Genomic DNA, 21,653 nt, shown 5'->3' on the forward strand with positions numbered 1-21,653 from the left:
GGCGGTTGTTCTCCCCTCAGCGCCGCCATTTTGAGTGGGCTCGGCTGTTGTTTTGTATGCTGAGGGCATCTGTCGGTGACACCTGCATCTGGCTGTCTTCGGGTGATGAATTTCTCAGTTCATGTAGAAAAGTTATCCGAAAACTTAGTGTACGTTTTAAGTTTTTGGTGCAGTAATTTGTTGTGTTAAGTTCACAGAACTAAAACAGAACTTTTGTGGTACCTAAAGTAGGAGCTATGCTAAATGTCAAAAAGCAATTTTTTTTTTCAGCGTGTTGCTTTTTGCTAGCCAGCACAGGTTTGTACAGATGGACTAATAAATCAAAATTGCACTTCTCTTCCATTTTGCTTCCTCTCTGTTATTAGGTTGCTCCCAGAGTTATGTAATTTTACACTTTATCTAGAAAAAGAGTGATGGCAGGATGACTCATAGTAGGACTGCACTTATGTATTCCATTTATAGTGCATATCTTGGCACATTAGCAATAGAAATATGTGCATTAACCACCCAAGGTCAGTGAGGGGGCATGAAAGAGCCTGGAAGATGTCTGTGAGAGCCTGACTAACCTGTACTGACTTTAGGGATGTTGGTTCATCACTAACCACCATTAAACCATTTTTGTTTGCGTACCTGAGGGTTCTGTGCTGATACCATTAATCCCAAACGTGAGCGTTGCTACTGCCAGCGGCATGTGCTTGGCCAAGGTGAGGCTTGGCTAAATAGTCATGTTTCTGTTAAATTAAACAGAACAAAAAAAATAATGTGTATTCTTTTGTTTATGATGTTTTGTTTGTTTGATGTTTTTTTGTGTGTTTGTGTCTTCTTGTTGCCTTCATAGTTTGCCATTTTGTTGCCAGCTTGGTTTATATGTGTAAGGTTAAAATGGCCTAAGTAACTACTGTCTCATCTGAAATAAAGCCTCTGGGTACAAGGTTAACTTGTTACTTAACCTGGGATGGTTCAGTCTGTTAGAAAGCTATAGATCTGCATTTATGTCATGTAGCAGTTGTGTTGTCTTCTGTCTGGTGTTACAACCCAAAAGCCAGGCTAGTATCTGAGGAACCATTTTCCTAATAAACAATTTTAGGATGTTTTTCAAAAAGAAGGTGTTTATCTGAATGTTTTGCAGATAGGGGAGCAGAAGCAGAAAGGCATTAAATGACTTGACAAGGTCATCCAGAAAAAATCAGTAATGGAATAGGGAATAGAGCGTGGGCCTCCAGCTGCCAGTTGCTTTCTCTAATCACTGTTTTCCCATGAGGATTTCTTAAATTGTGCTTGTCAAATGTTCAGAGTTGGCTTGTAAACTTGGGACTTTCTTGGAAACTACAGAAGAAAGTAATATAAATGTCAGGGAAGAATAGTATGAATACATGTATTGAATCAATTTTCCCCTAATTCAGCAGAAGTTATAGAAAATGGTTTGTTTGCAGCATCTTCTAGTGTCTAGTTTTCCAAGAGTGATTTATGGCAGATGTGCTAAAAGATTCTGGAGGAGGAAAACAAAAGCTCTGTATTTTAACAAAGTAAAAATTTCAAAATGTGGTTTTGAAAGTGGGAGAAGTAAACTAAGAGCATCAGATACTCTCATCAAACCTTTTAAAAAATAACACTATTGAAGTAGGATATGAAAAGAAGGAATTATTAGCAGGACAGATGGCCAGCTGCAGTGTAGAAAAAGGGTATGCAAATTCTTTCCTTCCCAACCTTGTTAGGGCACCTAAATTTTTTTATGCAGTGCTTGCATTTTTTATTTAGATCTTTGTAGTCTAAATACAGTTGCCAATGCAACTCGTCAGTGATTGTGCAGTATCTCATATTGCTCTTGTCTAGAGATATCAGTCACAACCACACATAGTTTTGATGTGGAACCTTAATGTGACTTTAGCACTGCTTACTTTTCCAATCATAGTTTTTGTTTGAGAAGGGTTTGCTTCCTGTTTTACAGTAGTGTGTTAAGATTTTATATGTGTATACGGTAAGGTGTGATCCAGGAGAAATAACAAGTGTGAAGTGGAAATACAGGCATACTCTTGCTGATTCTGATTTCTCTGGGGATTTGCATGATTAATGTTGTGTTCAGAAAGTAAAGATGTAGAAAGATTGTTAAAATGTTAATTTTTATTTATTTATTTATTACAAAAGGTGAATGAGTTTGCCAATTTTCTTTTATTTTTCTTTCCTAAGTTTCAGTATAGAATACAGAAAAAAGAAGACTAGCATGTGAGCCTGACAGGTTAATATGTGCTTCATCAGAGATGAGATAGTAAATCGCACGTATGTGCTCAGGGTTTATCATTGTGGTGTACCTCAGGTTTGCTTGACATTTTGCAGATGGTAGCAGTAAAAGTTAATTCTCTCCCTGCGAGAGTGTGTAGCCCTATTACTGAGTTTTGTTGGGAAGCCTTCATGGGTATATAGTATCTGACAAGCTAAAACAGTTCTGTAAAAGGCAGTAAAATATAGAAAGAAAGCATTCCTATTGTCCTCCTAAAATGGCCTTTTCTGTTAATTCGAGGAAGGGAAAGATGTCTGGAAGGTGAAAGCTATTTTAAAAAATGGTTTGGGTTGGGACACATTAAATAATTTAATCCCTTAAAGTGGCAAGTTCCTTAAACAGGTGAGATTTATAATTCTTTCCCTCTCTTGTCAAATCACTGTGTGGCTTACCCCTGTCTTTTACTCCATCACATGGTACCGGCTGGATTTTGCTGAGGTGTTGGTCTGGTAATATGTCAGTCTGGGTGTTATGTTTCAGTCAGCCAGCAATCTGCTCATCAGTTTCCATCAAGAAAAAACAGGTAACGTATTTTCTGTTTGAAACATTAAAAAAAGCTAAACAGCAGTTATAATTGAGTGCATTTAATAATCCACACAGTGCCTCTAAGGTCTAAAGTGAAAGGGAGCCTATTGGTAAAGCTGATTTATCTTCATGAAGGTGGATTGTTAATGATCTCTTGCATCTCTGTTAAGTCTATTATTTTCTTTTCAACTTCTTTTGTCCCCCAGCTTCTTTTGTTGTTTCAAGTGCACCTTACCTTCATCAACTTGCTTGTTTCAAGTACTTCATTTCATTTTTACTAGGCTCCTTACAACCTCACCCAGCCACCTTTATGGTCAAGACTTCAAATTTATTCTCTGCAACTGTTGTTTGTAGGGCTTAGTGACCAATCTACTTTGTTACCAAATGCATGCTGCCTATTGATATGTGCAGATATTAAATGTACAAGGAAATGCTACAGAGAAGAGAGACTGTGAAACAATAAATGTTTTTCTGTCTTGCAATTTGACCATACCCTGATTTACAAATAATCCCACTAGCTCAATTTTTCCTTGTGAATGTTCCTGAAAATTGCAGTCTGGTACTTCCTAAGAAAACTTTTCAACCATTAGTGTTCTTTTGATTTCATGTTAATGTCATTGCGAAAACAGCTGTGTCCATTCAATTCAGAAAGATGCCCTTTTACTTTACTTTTACTGTAATTTTCCCCTTTTTTTTTTTTTTTTGCTATTTATGTATGTGCTTTCATTTTGGAATTTGTTCTTCTTGTGGTCTTAGGCTGTTGTAGCATGTGGAAAAATTAAAATTCAAAGGTTAAAATGCAGGGTCTTTACCTTGTTGAATATTTAAAGCTTTTTGTTTTAGAGAGCCAGAAACAGAGGTGCAAGCAGGAAGAGAGATCTGTTCCTGCACAATATGGATTTGATAATGTGCTAAAAATTGTTTTTCCTCAGAAGATGAGAACAGATTTGTTACTGTTTGAGAGTAGGGCAAAATGATGCGTACTAGCCTGGATTGTCCAGAATACATGACTGTTGGTTTTGGTCCTAGTGGTTTTTTGTTTTGTTTTGTTTTTTTTAAGCAATTTACAGTGTTAATTGTAATACTGATGGTGGTGATAACAGCAATAACTTTCTTACTAAGTTTGAGTGTATGTTTGACAAAAGTGCACGCTTCCACAAGTCGGACAAGTAATGTATTAACAAAATAGGGGCTAACAGATGCATAAAATAAGTGACCAAAGCTGCTTCCTATCCATTCTGAAGGTTTCCCAGTGGTACTGACAGCTTGCCATCCTCTTTTATCCAGCTAGAGGGATAAATAGAATTACTCACAGTGGCATATATAACAGGCTAGTGAAAATGTTCTATTCAGAACACTTGATTTATGGCTTTGATTTTTATAATAAACTGTGTTACCTTATGCTCAAGTTGCTTTGTTAGTAGCTGTGTGACTTCCTCTGAAACTGACAGGTTCATTTCCATTAATCAACGTCTCACATAGTTAATTGGTCCTTCTTTCATCTGAATGTGATCTGACAGTCAGAAGCCTTGCTGCCCAGATTTCTCAGTGCTAATGAAATTACAGCATCTCAGTATTTGATTATTACATAGCAGTTCTGTATTCATCACAAGAACGTCTTCATGCAGGTCTGTCAACATATGTCAGCATTGAGAGAGATGAACTCAGAGGTTGCAGCAATTTGAAGCCAAGTGCCATGTGATGCTGCAGGCCCACTGTGATGGCCTCTGCTGTCCTAAGGAGTGTCAGAAGTTCACACACCTGCTGAGAGACCTCTTTTCCCAGCTGTTGAGCTGCAGCCATTGCATCTTCCTCATGATTTTTATCCTGTTTCACTTTTTTCCTTGTTGAATTGTATGCCTTGCAATGAGTTTTAAATTTCTAAGTGGAAAAAAAAGGAAACAAATTGGCCTATTTTCTGAGTGACAAGATTTCACTCCTGCCTTACAAAATAGCAAAAGTCTGACTTGAATTAGGCATCAGGCTGAGATTGATTTTGCAGATAGACTTCAGAGTTGCTCTTTTTGGTGTCCATATCAAGATTAATAATTGATGGACGTTCTGCCATTGAGGCAGCGCAAGAATTAAGTGATCCTTCTGGCTTAGGGTCTTCCAGAATTTTTAAGCAGTTGATCCTTCTTGTTCTCAAAATCAAAACATTTTCTCCAAAGAAATTTTATTTCCAGAAGTTTGTCTGCATGTGTCTCCAGAAATTGTTTCCATAAGTACGCGTGCTATTGCCGTTTATCTAATGGTAATGTTCCTAACTTGTCAAGCACTATATATCTAAATGACATTTTCATCTTACTCCCTAAATCATTTTATTTGTTTCCCATTGAGGGTGCTTGAAGTTCACATGGAAGCTGTGGAATCTCATATAGCAGTGTATGTGATGTGGACATTAAATTATGTGACTCAAAACTAGCAATGTAGTTCTACCATTTATGTATTTTGATTGTGGTAAGATTCGCTAGAGAGTTTTGGGTTGAGCCAGGAGCTTCAAATAAGTATGCAGATGTAGTTGTCAAAAAACAGCTTATCTACATGAGGTCTCTCTGGCCAGAAGTGTAAGAGCCCTGTGCCGGTTCTTTAGTGAGCAGCCAGTAGAAAAGAGCTTGTCCACTATCAACAGGGACAAACAAAAAAAAAACCAATGTAGCTGAATTTGCTTGAAGATCCTTGATTTAATGATGTCTTTGGCCTCATCATGTGTTTTGAGACTCTGTTCTCTAAAGCCTTAGGCTTTTTCTAGTGAAGGGTCCCATTTATTCAAAGCACAATTTATGTTCTTTCTTCCCTTTTTACTTTTCCAGCTTCCCTCATATGGCATAGATGAAAGTGCTTCTGCCTCACAAGTTTTCTGTTTGCAATAATAATAATAAAAACCCTTCACTGTCAGTGCCTCCGTTTTGCTGAGTGCCCATTTTCCATGACCTTGAAAGCGTAAGGGCGTTTATTAATTAATTCAAATTTACAGATGGGTGGAAGAGAGAACTGCAGATTGGAGATAAGCCATTTGTTGTATGCCCCTTTTTTGATGAGGATTGTTGGAGGAGAAACAGTCCTTTTCATTGCCAAGTTTTCCCATCCACGGATGGGCTATGACAAACCCACAACCACCAGAAAAACCTCTGTGTACAATTGTTTCTCTAGGCATCCAGAAGCATGCAGAGTTTAATATTTGTAAGCTTGGCCTAACAAAATGATTTTCTTTTCCTACAAACTTTGCCTCTCTGGGCAAAGCTGCTCGCAAGAAAATCTTCAGTGACATAATTCCAGAATTACCTGGGCAATCTACTCTTGTGCAGAACTGTCTTCACCATTTTGAAAGCATTTGATAATGTCTGAATGAGTCTCACTTGCTGCCATGTAAAGCCATTATGTTTTGCCCTGTCCACCAGAGGTGTGGAAAATAGTCTTTAGCTTCCAGCCTCTTATTCTGTACATTTAGCATGCTATATGCCTGCCCAGCATCACTGCTGTTGTGACAAAGTGGTGATTTGATGCTGGTTTTGACATCTCTTTGTGAGGAGAGAGGGTGATGGAAGAGTGGCAGCAGCACAATGAGGTGGCAGTGCAGTTTAGTGCTCCCAGATGGTCTGAAGTGAAGACAGAAGTCAGCCAGGGTGTCCTCAGGATTGCTGAGGCACTGCGAGCTGAATGGGGTAGCAGTGATAATGTGAGTGTGTATCAGTACTGCAGTCTGATACGTAACCTGGGCTATGTGCCCTACCAGAAGGAGTCTGTAGTCTCCTAACATCCCATGCAGTTTAGGAAACAAGCAGCAGAACACTATTTAATTTACTTGTTCATTCTCCCCCATGTTTTATATTGATATGAATAGCATTACGGGAGCAGGACTGTGCTTATATAACAAAATGTTTTCCTTCAGATCAAGGTTAATGCAGTTGCTCATATCTACCACATGTAAACTGGAGGTCTGCAGCAGGATACAAGTAACTTCCATGAAAATTGGCTATATCCTGTGCCAGGAGCTTATGAGCTAGGGAACGAAATATTAGGTATTTGTCACATTCCCAAATAATGTAATATTAGATACTGGAAACACTCCCATCTCAGTAAAGATGACAGTATGTGGAGGAGAAGAATATTGATCAGAAGCATGCAGTGCTACATAGGAAATCTTTCTTTGTGCTAAAAGCCTAAACCAAAAATTAAAGACCCATTTCTTCCCTAGCCCTGAAGGACTTTTGCTTTGACATTAGACTGCATGTGATGCAGCACAAAAAGTGTGCTGTGCTGTAATGTACACTATAGTTTTGTTAATTTGAGTACATATGATTCTTTTTTTTCCCGTCAGCTCTTTGGGCTGGGTTCCCATTAGCCCCATATTGAAATCTCATTGGTAGATTGAAACAGCGTAAGTCAGACATTCAAAACAAGGGTATATTCTGTTGAATATCTTTTTCCAATCAGTGGCAGGCATACATGTATAATCTGTCCCTATTCTTGAGTGCTGTCTTCCTGTGTATCACGAGAAACTCACCTGTGAAGCTGTAATTTGGCAAACTAACCAACCAGTTAACTTTCCGGAAAGGAGGAAGCAGCATTTTTGTCTCACATGCATCAAGTAATCACACATTTCAGATACTTCTATGCCTAGGTGAGAAAACTCTATTATCATCCATAGTAATGGATGTTTGTTTTTCTTCTTGAACTGCAGCAGAAGCAGAGCTCAGGGGACAAAGTATATAAGCATCTTTCATTTTCTGAGGTTATTGAATATGTTCCTGAAGCCTTCCTAAAACAAGACATACGCTGTACATTCAAATGGGTGATTCAGGGCCCAGAAAACAGCATTTTTTTCCCTAATGAGAGCTTAGAAAAAGCTCAATTTCTTATACAAGAACAAATCCTTGTAAGCCAATACCCCTGGCTAACAGTGGCTGGTTAGGAAGCATATGAAGCGAAGTGAGGAGGATATAATAACACTTTCCTAGTGCCTTTTCTTGGTCTACAGAGATTTCTGCATAAGGAGTTCCTAAACCAGGGTTGTTGTCTTCCTAGTTTTTCCTCAATAGATTTGTTCTTTTGAAATCATCTTACCTTTTTCTTTTGTATCCTTATTAAATGAGGTGACCAAAGCATGTACAATATTCTGTGTGCAGAATACACCAGTAAAAAAACACATGGTGGTAACAATTTTTCTGCTCTGGTTCTAGTAATTCCTAATATATCAATTGTGTTTTAAAAACTAGTGTGTACTGAGCTGTCATTTCCTTAGGATTGCCTGAGGTAACCCCATGATCTTCTTCCTTAGTGGTAATTGTTACCTGAAAGTACCTCTCTGTATAAGCAAAGCTAGGGTGGTTGTTTTCCCCATGTATATAGCTTTATAAACATTCAGTTTCTCCTGTCAGTTTTATTGCCTAGCTGCAGGGATTCACTGTGACTAGCAATCATTCCACTGATGTTTTCAAGTGTATCTCAAACCCATGTACAATAAATGAAAAGCCGGTACCTGAGCTGAGATACTTCAGGAACTCTTGGATAGTTGGAGGTGTGACACAACCACTCTGTTTCAGTAACAGCAACTGTCCCCTGTGAAGTCAGGTTACCCTGTAATGTGAGGGAACTAATGAGTTAGTTCCCTCACAAAGCTGGACACCTATCAACCTGAGCAGCCTCCAAGTGTGAATATCAATGTCTTATGCTCCCTTTTGACACAGGTGGCCAGACATAATCATCTCCGTTGCAACTGATATCACTGAGGAGCAGTTGCCAAATAGGCAAGCATGATTAAGTTTTGGCTATTTTGTCAAGCTATGCTTTTAAAATAACTGAAACAACCCACTTTCATCTCTGTGCCTGCCTTGGACAAGAACTGGTTTTGTTTTACCATGTTTTATGGAGCAAAACTTAGTGTCAGCATTTCATAAATATGGAATGTCTTTTCCGTACTCTAAGTTATGTTTTAATTTTAATACAGTAGGCAGTTGCTTAGTTCAGTCTAATTTAGTTGCTGCATGAAAACTGAGAGGTATCTGTTGTCATTTTTTGCAGAACCTGGCTATGGCTCTGATCTTCTAGCAAATTCACAACAGAATGGTTTTGCCAGCTTCAGCTGATTTCTTCTTGATATCCTTTGACAGAAGGTAAGAAGGAGAGCCTCTCTGTCTTATTTGTTGTTGTTAACACAAGACCTGAATAGACAGGGATGCAAATAAACACAATCTTAGTTGTTATTCTCAGCAAAAAATCAAGTATGATAGATGAAATGCCACCTGGGATAGAAGATAGTTTGTTTTCCTATCTTAGCATTCCAGAGATGGGTTATTCACTAACATTTAATAACTGTCTGATGTCAATGGAAAACTAGATGTCATTTGGCATAAGCTATCACATTAATCAAGAAAAGTGTAATTTTAGAGACATTTCTGTTATCTGGGCGGAACTGAGGCTGAGGGTCAGAGTGGAAGGTTGGAGATCATTCTGAAGCTTCTTTTTCACGTGCTGCATAGCAATGTTTTTCAAATACAAACAAAAAACCCTTTCCAGAGACAGATGTTTTGACAGCTCTACCACACTTACTATAAAGTAAATCTAAAATGTCTTAATTGCAACAGTGTTAATGTCAAAAAGCTGGTTTGTGTCTATTTTTTAAGAGACTGACAAAGAATACTTTTAACTCAAGGGGTAAAGGACTGGAAGGGAATGGTTTTCTGTGCTAAAATTTCTAGTGCCTCAGAGACTGTTCCATATGCTGTAGCGTAGTGTGACTGATTGAAAGCCACTGCTGTAGAGAATCTACAAATCACCTATAACTCTATTTCCTCCAAAAAGAAGATGGTTTTGATATGACTTCCACATATCCTTCACCGTGGTTTTCTTCATGTTCCCTGAGTGGTCAGAGAAACCCGTTGGAAGGAAGTGCATAAGTGCTACCGCACTGAATTACCTTCAAAACAATATGAAGCTCACTGGCGTGCGGGTGGGCTTTGTCTATTTGTCTTGGTAGTAACAGTCTAAAAGTTTTTGGTCTTTCTCGTTTTGATTTATACTTCTGGCCTTGAAAGTTCAGTTCTGCTGTATGTTCCGAGTTTTAATTCCATGTGGAAGGTACGATCCTATATAGAAGGGCAAGATGACCCTGCTTATGAGAGCTGCCCGTTCCACTTGTAGATATCTCGCTAGTGGAGTAAAAAGCCAAAGAGGCTCGGTTCTTAAAATAGTAACATAGCAGCAATTTAAGAGTATTTGGCAATGTTAAAGGTCTTGTTGTACAGTGCGCAGCAGAAAGTACTTTGCTTTTCAGTGTCAGTGCAGACTCACATGCTTGCAAGTAAAGTTAAACACACTCCTTGTTTAGAAGAAATGATCCTTTTAGGCTGTCTGGGCTTTTCATTTACGTTTAAAGCAGCACAGCAAGGTAATGCAATCTGTAGCTTTTCTTCTCCAGCAGGTGTGAGTTCTGTAAGACCATTGTTTTGTAAGGTTTCTAAAAGCAACAAAGCAGAGGCTGCATTAATCAGAGGTTTTGTAAAATGAAGAAAGATATATTATTTCAGATGTTTAAAGGTTTTATTCCTTTTAAGAAAAAGGTATAAAACTACAAAATGCAGAGCACACAATTATTGTACAGGCTCCTTTGCTATAGGGTGTTATCGATGCCAAAAGTTTCAATGTGTATGAAAAGTAATCAGGCAAATTCAAGATAAAGAAAACCTGTGATGGGCTGTTAAACATAGAGGTATCCTTGATAACCAGAAAGACCCTGAGCCATAGCTTGCTAGAAACTTTGAGAGTAGAGCAAGGAAATGTTTTTATCGGATTTTCTTGATTGTATGCTTTTCCCCAGAGATCTGTTACTGCACACTGTTCTCATGATTCCCTCCCTTAAGAACAGGCAGCAGCCTTTCCTGAATGGAAGTAAGCATCCCCTTTCTCCATCCTGCTCAAAAAGCGGGGAGAGGGGTGCAGCAAACAGACCATGGAGCAGTACTAAAATAAAGTTCACACAACATCAAATGAGCCATACATAATGCTTAAGAAATCATTTCAAGCATAATACCCAGACACCAATCTTTATCAGTGCTAGGTTAGAAATAAATATTCATCCTTTAAGAAGGGGTGGATAAAATTCCTTTATTCATTCTTTAAAAAAAAATAGACAATGCAAATGTGAAAGAAACTCAGCATATCATGTACAGCAGCTGGGAAATGAGTACTGTGTGAATTTTGCACACTTGCACATGCATCATGCATTCTCCTGGTGTACAGACGTTCAGCCTCTCTTACCTGCTCTAATAATAAGCCTTCAAGAAGCAAGAGCACACATCCTGAAACAACTTCTGTCACTTAATTGCCAAGTGACCTTTTCTACGTTTGTCAAATCACTTAAGCCCATTGGTTTTTAATACATCCCATGAAGTGCTACTTGATTTTCAGATACTTAGCTCTGAACTCCTCTCATCTCATACAGCTTCATCACAGAGTTACTATTTCCACAAAGAAGGATTTCCAAATTATTGCCTGTTGTCAGAATGGAAAAAGATGAAACTGGGTAAATCCTTAGCTACATAAAATAAGCTAGGAGGCAACTGTTAGGATCATGCTGGTATATGCTTTAAACTCAGATTTTTGTCTTGGCTTAAACCAATTGAAAATCAGTGAGAGTGACCTCCAGAATCGGAGGGCGAGCTCCTAATTCAGCTAGGAGTGCTGGGCATGGGGAGGCACTGCTTGCAGTGTAGGCACTGTCAGTAGGATGGGAGAAAGTATGCCTTGGACTGCAGTTTTCTACAGATCAGAAGAGATTCTTCTGCAGTTCTGTCTGATTTATACTGCTTTTTACACTGTAGGCACTTGCTAATCTGTTCATTGCACATCATGTGCCAGCAGGATTTTAGTGAAACATCCCCTGTAGTCTCTACCTATGAGGCAAAGATGACGTACTGGGTCAGAAGCACATACCACAGGCAACTTTGGCTTGAGTCAGAATAGGGTGTCTTTGCCTGCAATATGATATATAAATGTGACTTTCCATTGCTGTTGTAGGAAATACAAGAATAATAGCCACTTACATTCATAATGTTAGCTGATCGGCCTCAAATGCAAGCTCATGGACTTACACTGTCAGGAATTTTCTCCTATTCAGGCACATATAAAGCAGTCCTTTCACAACACTGTGTTTTTGATCAGTTTTTAGAAGTTGTATCATCTGCTCATAAATATGTAAATTGTTATTTTTTTCCCTAACAAAACAGTAATCAAGAATTTATAGGGGAGGGTTAAGGGTGCAATGAACTAGGCAGTTCTTAGTGCCTCAGCAGAGTGTTTGCTTATCTACAAGTACTACGGGACACCTTAGTTATGAAATAACGAGATGAAAAGGTTCTGTTTAGCCTTGCCGTTAAGTACCCATGGAATTAGCACCAGCAAGCAGCTACCCCCTTACTCCATTAAGGCTGCCTTGCTTGCATTTTATAGACACCAATGAACAATCTCCAGCTTCAAGAACATGGGTTCTTGTGCCAATTCATTACCTCTTTTGTTGTTCTAGAATGACAGTAGGCTCAGTGTGCGCATATTTCCAAGCTCTAGTTTGCAAACGCAAGGGCTAGAAATGCAATTCTTTCTTACGAGAGAGGTGGGAGTATTTGTCAGTGATGTGATGCGATAAACCGAGTACCTTAAAACTTCTAAAGCTTAATCTGGGTAAGTAAGAGGGATTGTGAAACTTAATATTATTGAAGTGTGATTGCAGGGGTATAGGAGAACAGCTGAGAAAGAAACATCCACAAAGGAGTTAGTCTAATAAATAAAAGACAAAATATTTCTCTATCTAGTCTTTTTGATGTGCTCTTTGAAACGGTGTGAAGATCCAGATGATACTGGCAAGTCATTGCTGATTAAAGAGAACAAGTCAGGGAGTTGAGGTTCCAGCTGATGCCTTTTCTTATATGAAAGTTTACAAATTCCATTAGTCATGTTAACTTCGGAATTGTTCTTGCTGACTTTCTCCATTGAAGTGCATTGCTTGAAGATTGATACAGTAGAAGAAGTAATTATAAATTTGGCTCAGTCACACAGGAGCTATGTCTGATTGGATCTGTAGCTGTTCAATATTAATTCTTTTGCACAGTGAAAGGACACAATTTATTTTTACAGTTGTATTGGGATATTTTGAGGATGTTTATCAGGTGAACCACTGAGTTGGAATCTTTTCACTGTACTAAGAAGCTGTTCTTGGTGAGCCTTCTTATGTGTGCAAACACCACAAAATTGAGACCTGAAGGCAAAATAAGGAAAAGGAACAAACTTTGTGTGGTGATCGCATTGCTTACTGTACAGCTGGGTGACAGTCAGGTATGGTGAGGAGGGTAGCACAGGAATCTGTGTAACAGACTTGTGTGCTGTGCTAGGGAACAGGCAATGTCCTGGCTTGATTTGGAGCTGTGACAGGGAGATAAGGGGTGTTCTAGAGTTGCCATCTATGCTCCTCGGGAGTCCTACATTTTGCACGGTACCCTGTTTGCTTTTCTGCCCATTGCCTGCATCCAGCTGTCGGGCATGCAAAAGCAAATGGTGTTTGCTCCCAGCCAGTGAGCTAAAACACAGTTGGGTACCTGCTTAGTGCTCATCTAGTGTAAGAGTAGTGCTCACTCATGCCATAATTATTATTTAATGAGATATTTTTACTCCAAAGGCATAGTCAGAAAAGGCTAACTTGTTCTACCATTTATGGCAAATGGACCAATCTGCTGAGCCACCTGGAAGGCTTCTGGTTGTAAGGCTCTTTCCTCAGAGCAGTTGTAATTTGAATTGACATGCTGTTAGCTAAGCACATGGCACACTGGGCAGTAATATCTCTGCAGGTTGTGGATTGCTAACACAGAAACAGGGCCTCTATTGAGAACCAGTTTGCCTCTTCCACACAGGAAGAGCACACAGAAGTTTGGTTTGTGTAGGACTTGCTTTTGTCACCCAGAGCTGAGCAGTCATAACAGGTCAGTTACTCGAAGAGAGCAAAAGTATGGAGGACACATTTTATCTGTCTGGGAAGAGTTTAGGCCCTGAATTACTACTTGCTGCTTGAGACGGACACAAGTGAATGTGCAGCTTGGAGGGTGCTGTCAAGACCTAGGCTATAGCTAAAACTGTGTACAAGTTACATAGCATTATTATTTTTAAAATAATTTAACAGAAGTAATACCAGTCTTTAACATCTACTGAATTTAATTCTCAAATTGCTTCAGCATGTTTGCACAGTTTACATGCACTTGATTTTGAGTTAACATATGTTAGGCTGTACAACTTCTTGTGCATGCACCAGCTACCTGCATAATACTTGCCTCACCGTGTCATCTGGGTGACTTCTTGCTTTGGCACTTGCTATTGTATGCATAGTGATAGGCTTCTGTCAGTATTTGTAGTTCAGAAAAAAAAATAGGCCAACACCTACTAGCATTTCTCCCACAAAGATAATGCACGTTGTACAGCTGTCCTAGATTCTCTGAAGGCAAAGAGATCGTTTCATTCGTCTCTTCCTCACTGAAGGGTGAGAAGTCGTATCTGACTAAGGCAAACCTTCCAGAAGAGCAACCTCTCCTGATACAAAGTTGTTTAACAACTGAAAATTCAGCCTCTCCTCTCTCAGTTTGTTCTGTCAGTTAATCGGCTTGCTTTTAAAATGTACTCTCTATTTATCTCCCACTTACTTGGAGACGTTGTTATTTTTATGTGTTGCAGTGCTCACTTACAAAGCTCTTTAGTTGTTAGCATAATGCCTTTTCATAAATAATCACCTCATCTCTTGATACCCTTTTAAGATAAATTAAACATACTGAACTCTTCCCTTACTTTAGGGATTTCTCCCAGATCTTTCCATTTCCTCCTCACTACATAGCTGCTTATAGCCCACGGTTACAAAAGCCTTGAGAGCCCATGCAGACAGGCAGTCCTTTTCAGGTTCTCTGCTTTGTCAGGAAATAACTCTTTGATCTGTAGGCACTTCTAGACTTTGCTTCTATGTGCATGACCTTGCACATTGCTGTATTAAAGCAGACACTGTTAAATCACTTCAATTTACGGAAGTGCTGTGTTGTGCTGACAGAAATCATTATTACTTGCCAATCTTTGTGTCATTCACAAAAGGAATTGGTAGAGATTCTGCATGTATGTGGATCCTCAGGAACTAAGTTTTGCATGTGTTTGTGTGTGTATTTGTGTACGAGTGTATGTTTGGTTGTTTCATTATCGCTATTAAATGTGAGCCGTTATTTCTGGTGTCTTTTTCCCTATATCAACTTTGACAACTCCACTGAGATGGGTTTTCTTGGAAATCAATTTGTTTATTCCTGTTGTGTTTTAAGAACAGTGAGGTCTAATTTCTACTCCAAATTCTTTGTCTGTAAGAAGCCATGTGGTGAAACTTTGCCAAATGGAAAATGTACGCTCCCAGGAAAGCAGCAACACCTACATTTTGTTGGGTTTGTGTATTGCTTGTACAAATGGATGCAGCCTAGGTGTTAGTTTTTGCTAAATTGTGAACAAGGGAGTAATTTGACTTGATTCACTCAATTTGTAGCAATCTCTCCATGGTCTGAAATACTGTCAAAAATCTCAGTAATCCATATCCCGCCTCCAAAAACATGCATTCATTGAGTTTAAAATGATTTCCACTTAATTTTGTGTTCAGAGTTTGGTAAACTGCTACGTTAGCCAGCAATTTGAGCTGTTTTATTCTATACTGTATATCTGCAGTAGTTTTATTCTGTACTGTATATCTGCAGCAATACAAAGGTAAGTCAATAGAATTCTGGTCTTTTTCGTCTCAGACTTTTTGTTGAACTAATGTATGTGCCCCAGATGTGCAATCATATCTTGAAAATAGGTAGCCTAAGGCACTTTATGCCTGCTGAAGCACAGAACTGTTCCTACAAAGTGGAGGGAAATTATAGGGTGGTAATTTCTCAGGCATTATGGATGCGAGGGCAAGAGTAAAGACGATAAAAATCTGCCTGTTGATAATGGTTGCTAGGCAGAGCAGGGTGATGGTCTCTGCCTTTCCTGCTTAGAGCCCTTTGGCCAAGGGTTCCTAATGTAGCTGGGAAAAGACTAATAGCAAATGAGGATCCTAGGACGCAGAGATGTGGGAAACTGGGGGTCAACTTCTGGTTTGCCACCAAACTATCTTTGTATGAAAAAGACTGTGTGTGTACACATATATAAATACTCCTCATCCCCTGTGGTGTACCCCCAATTCTCCAGTCAGAAGATGGAAGTGATACTACTCTCTTTTATGGTCATTTTAGCATTTCTCTCTCCATGAATTCACAGTTGTGTTGCATTCCTGTAGCAAGGGGGTGGAGGGCCATGAGATTCCATAGATTAAAGCTGTTTCCTAAGTAATGCTAAATTATTTTAGCATTAGGAAATGTCAGGAATTCCTACCAAGAACATATTGTTTCATTCCCTATGTAATATCTTTTCAGCCTGGAGAAGAGGAGGCTCAGGGGCGACCTTATCGCACTCTACAGGTACCTTAAAGGAGGCTGTAGCGTGCTGGCAGTTGGTCTATTCTCCCACGTGCCTGGTGACAGGATGAGGGGGAATGGGCTCAAGTTGCACCAGGGGAGGTTTAGGTTGGATATTAGGAAAAACTTCTTTACTGAAAGGGTTGTTAGGCATTGGAATGCGCTGCCCAGGGAAGTGGTGAAGTCACCATCCCTGGAGGTCTTTAGAAGACATTTAGAATGAGAGCTTAGTGATATGGTTTAGTGGAGGACTGGTTAGTGCTAAGTCAGAGGTTGAACTATGTGATCTCAGAGGTCTCTTCCAACCTAGATGATTTTGTGATCTTTTCCTAGTATAGAAATGGCAGCAGTCAGTCAGAAGCAGCTTCTATACCTCGGCTCACTAAACACCATAGCTGTGCAGAAATCCTGAGTAATTGTGGTACATGCTTTAACCCTAGTTTTCAAAGCAATAAGGGGAGGATATCTACCAAGGCTGCAGTGTATTCCTGTGGGACGTGGAAACTTCTGCACAGTGTAGCAGAGGACATGTGTCCACAGAGTCAGAATTAATCAAGAAGGTTATTGACTAAGATTTCCTTGTGAATGGGCAAATCCTTTCCTAAAGAAAACTGTTACCCCTAAAAAGCCCACATGAGGCTCATGTACTCTGAGCTGTTTTTAGTGCAGTTAAAAGAAGTTAGAGAAGCATTTGTGAACTTCTGCATTTTGTGGTATTGCATAGTTGCAACTCAATATGGAGAAGACTCATTTTATTTAGGAAAGTTAATTCTGTAAAAAGCACATAAGCAACAGATGTTACTCGTAGTGCTCAAAATACTGTTGAAAGATATTTTGGTGCAGAGTGATGGATGTAGTGTAGATATGCAGAATTCACTTAATTTGGTAAGATTGTGCATTAAGACTGCTTAATTCAGTAAGAATGCGCATTGAAACTGCTTGAGTGCAGTGCAGAGGTAAGGTCCCCTCAGCAGTTGCCTTTCTGGTGCTCTGTTAAGAGCACTGAAGTCAGTGGGACGACATGCAGCTATTAAAAGCTGTGGAGAGGTAACTGTTTCCTCTCTGAAGTTCCAAAATCCTGCTTTAGCAACTGCTGAAAAGCTCTGCTCGTGACTCATAAAGGCTTTTTTTTTTTTTTTTTATGACAGTTTCTGGCAGGTATGTTTTGATGGGCAGAGTGATGTGTACTTCTGGAAAGAATAGATAGCTGTGAACACTATTCAGTCCTGTTCTGGTGCTACAACAGGACTAGATGCATCTGCACAAAGTGTTACAGCTGTTAACGGGATTGGTGTGATTGCAGGGAGCCTTGTTACTGTCTGGGTATGTAGAAGAGTTTACTGCTTATAGTGGTCATTATACAAGAAAGTGCTTAATAAAGTCCCAATGAAGAATTATTATTATTATTTTATTTATTTAATTTTACTTTTCCTGCCTTCTTGTTTCTGTACTGGACATCTAAATAGAATATAGAGAGGACTCGGTGAAAAATCAAGAAATTTTGTACATTTGCTTGCTAGAAGATGTGCTAAGCATATGTTAGATTCTGAAATGCATTGACTATCTGAATTCCTGCCGCTACTTTCTAGGAACATCAAGCCCCTGTAGAGATTATCTGTTAAGGTGCCAGGTGGTGTTAGGAATTTCATGGTTACTGGAAGGATGGTGTTGGGAATCTCATTGTTAGTACAAGTTCAAAAACTCAGGGCATAGAGCCATGGGAAAGAAACCAGTTTAGAGTATTTTTTTTTTTTTTTTTTTTGTCATCAGAAAGCCAAGAATTAGGCTATGGGAGTTTTGAACTTCAAGTACAATCCAGTATTTCATATACATAAATGCTAGATATAACTGGAATGTCACAAATTCTTCAGTAGCAATACTATATTAAACTCCATGAATACATAAATCAGCTAGATGTGAAGTTGCTCATGTTGTTGTTAGTGGCATTACTCGTTTTCTCAGTGTGAAATCTGAGAGAATCCATTTTACTTGGGCAGATCTTATGATCAAGTCATATTTTTTTGAGTAAAATCTATATTTTAGATAAACTACAGTTGTCAAGGCAAAGAATAAATAATAGGCAAACCCATTGGTTGCACAACACAACACAGTTGTAAGGCATAGCATGAGCACAAACGTATAACTGGAGCTTTAAGAAGACCTTTAAAAGTACTGGCAAGTCCTCTCTTCTGCAAGTAACCTGCCTTCAGGAGGAGGGTGCTGGTGACTGAATGGTTGCTTGTTTGCAACAGATCTTTTCCAAAGCAGAGTCAACCTTTGCTCTGAATATGAGTTTCAACTCTGTTGACAGTCTGAGTAAATACTCAGAAATTAATCCCAATGTCATCAGTGGAGTTATTCTAGAGCTTCTTATATTGGATCTATTTAAAAAAAATAATGTTGTTCTACCTTCTGTTAAAGTGTAATGAATCCAAATTGCCTTTGCCATCTGGAGAGGACTGTTGGATCATTTTTCTCATGTACGTGAACAACCCATGGGTAGAAATCATATATTTTAAGTCTACCTCTGAGCTTGTCAGTTGAAGCAGTTTAAATACAGTTTATTCACCGATATAGTTAGATCTCAATGTCTCTTTTCTTTTGAGTCTCAAAATATTTGGTATTTCTCTAATGGAGCAGCTTCCATGAACAGTATGAGGCAAACACCACAGATTCACTTTGCTATATATTTGCAGGAAGGTAACATTTCAAGATGCAGAAAACCACCAAATAAATTGTTAGGCAGGCGCTGTTTTAAAACAGATAATTTGATTTTGAAGGCCTGGTTTAAAATAATTGCAGAGAGAATAAGATGATCAGGTGAAAGAAAAGACATTCCTTAATAATATTAACTTGCTTTCTTTAGGAACAATGAGGTAGGACACTAAAAGATTTTGAGGTGCCATTGGAGTCAAGGAACAAAACTTTTCCTTTTGCAGTGACTTCCGTTCCATTTATAGTCTGTATTATTTGGCCTTGCTGGTCTTATGCCACAAGTTTGGTCTTAATGGGATGGGGGAAGGAGCATGTAGGTATCTGTTGTGAAATTCCCAGCTTTGCTTTAGAAGGTTTCTATCTGTAGCCAAATGGAGCAATGTTTTATGATAGCTGTAGAGTCTGTAGAAAGACTAAATCCTTAGCACAGGTGCCAAAAGCAAACAAATTCCTTATTTTCTAGGTATGAGGGTTGAGTTCCTGGAGGCTGTGTGAAGCCTTGTTGCATGTGTCTGTCTATCTGAATGACAGTGGATGTGGTGTGTGAATAAGGGAAGTTTATTTTAAAAGTACAAATATTTAGATCGGGCACATCAAACAAGAAACCCTGAGATTGATGTGTACTTTTGTTCACTGGCTATATACATAAATACACATTTCTATGAATGTACACACACACGTGCATGTCTGTGTAGATTCTGGAAAGAGAACCACAGATCTGAGCTTGTGTCTTGGTTGCCAGTCGGCCTGTGCGATTAGGAGATAGCATGGCTGAGACTCCAGATCACTGCTGGAGGTGGGTCCTTCTAGTTTCTGAGTGCTGCAACTTGTGTAGCTCAGCGCTGCCTCCTGGGTTGTGCAAGAGCCCAGCTCAGGGTGGGATGAGCTGTTCAGCAGCTTGATGTTGCTCACTGTGTTGGTACCAGCTAGGGCAATTTGCTCTACCCCAAATTAGTAGGTGGCTGAACAACAGGGGAATTGATATGCTACTGTCTAATAAGCATCATACTTTGGAATCCTTTGTGAGTGCTGGTTCCAAAGCCCCACCTTGGTTTCGACCCAAGATAAAACGCTGTACCACCACTCTGAGGCTCAACTTGAGCTGAAAGACCAAGTTAGAGAAACAAATACTTGCTAGTAAATGAGCACAAAAGGAAATACACAGCATACTGAGACCAGCGGGGTGTACAGATTTTGTCAAAGCCAGATGGTATTATTGCATGTACTTCAAGGCTAATGTAAGCCTCAAACTCAAAAGAACCCCCCAAAAGCTTCACTTTGGGAGGGAGAAATGAGTAGAAAATATATGGTGTAGAAAACGTCTTTTATCACAGTCTAATTATCAGTAGGATGCCTCTTTGTCCAAGTCTAATCATCATCATCAATTATACCTTTTCTCCCCAGAGCTGTTTACCATTTAAAAATATATATATATTTCCAGAGCTATATCTAGTAACAACAACAAGAAGAAAGGCAAAGAAACCCGACATTTTACCCTTCAGATACAGAGAAAAGGGATCTATTAGTGGTAGGGAATGCTATTTTAGAAGCATTACCACTGTCCCACTTATTCACTGGCCTGATCCATCCATCTACCTTTCAAAGACCTGTAACAATGGCAGGAAAAAAAAAAAAAGCCTTTAGAAATATATGTGTGTCTTGCCTCTGTTTAATTGGTGTGTTGGGGAACTGAGCTCAAAAGACTTTTTCCTTGTCAGTCTCTGTCCCTGTTCCTGCACTGCTGTGAGAGGCTGTCCTCGCCGTGTTCCTGCTGTGTGTGACACAATGCTCAGGCACAGCTGCAGAAGACTTTGGGTCCCTCTGCTGTATACTGCTGACACTGACAGCAGGAAGGAAGATGAACTGTTGAAAAAGCGTGGCTGCACATAATGTTTTGTAACTGCAGGAAGAGGTGTTAGTTACTTCCAACTGCAGAGAAGAATTTAAGTGCTTGAAGGGCCAGAATCCCAAGTCTATCCAAGCCCTGCTCCACAGAAACCTGCTAGCGCTGCTGGCTGATTTTAAGGCTCTGCATTTCAGGTGCAGGCTGTGAGGGAGTTTGAACAGCACAAGGTTTGATCTAGTTTACATTGTCCATCAGATTGTTCTCGAAGCTGAAAGTTGCTGGGGTTCAGTGCACAAATTATGGCCTTTTTTTCTAGGAAAGCTTTAGAGCAAGAAAAGCAAATAGCTAATGAGTGTGCCAAGGAATCCCTCCAGAGTTAGATCTTCTCTGGCTCTAAGGCAAAGATGTACCCCAGTGTGATAGTTACAATTATGAAGCAAAGCAAATTTTCTAGTGTTTAGACTGGAAACCAAGATAGTGTAGCCTTGGGGAAGTAATGAAACTGTATGACACTATCCGCAAGTTTGGGAGAGACTCCTCATTCTTGAAGTGGGGCAAGAAGGAGTATGTTAAGTTTCCTGGGAGGCAGACTGCTGTGAAAGTGAGCATTGCTGCAGTTTGCGTGCTTGAGTAAGACATGACTACTGCTGGCTGTGAGCTCCTTCGCATTAGCAATGTTTTCTTCATTCTGTTGTACTGAGGTTTTCTAGTTGCATTACTCTAAGTTCAATAGAACATGCAATCAACGCATGGGAAGTGCATAAACCTCAGTGCATAAACTCATCCTTCA

This window comes from Aythya marila, assembly GCF_965140915.1.
Source record: "Aythya marila genome assembly, chromosome: 11".
NCBI lineage: Eukaryota > Metazoa > Chordata > Aves > Anseriformes > Anatidae > Aythya > Aythya marila.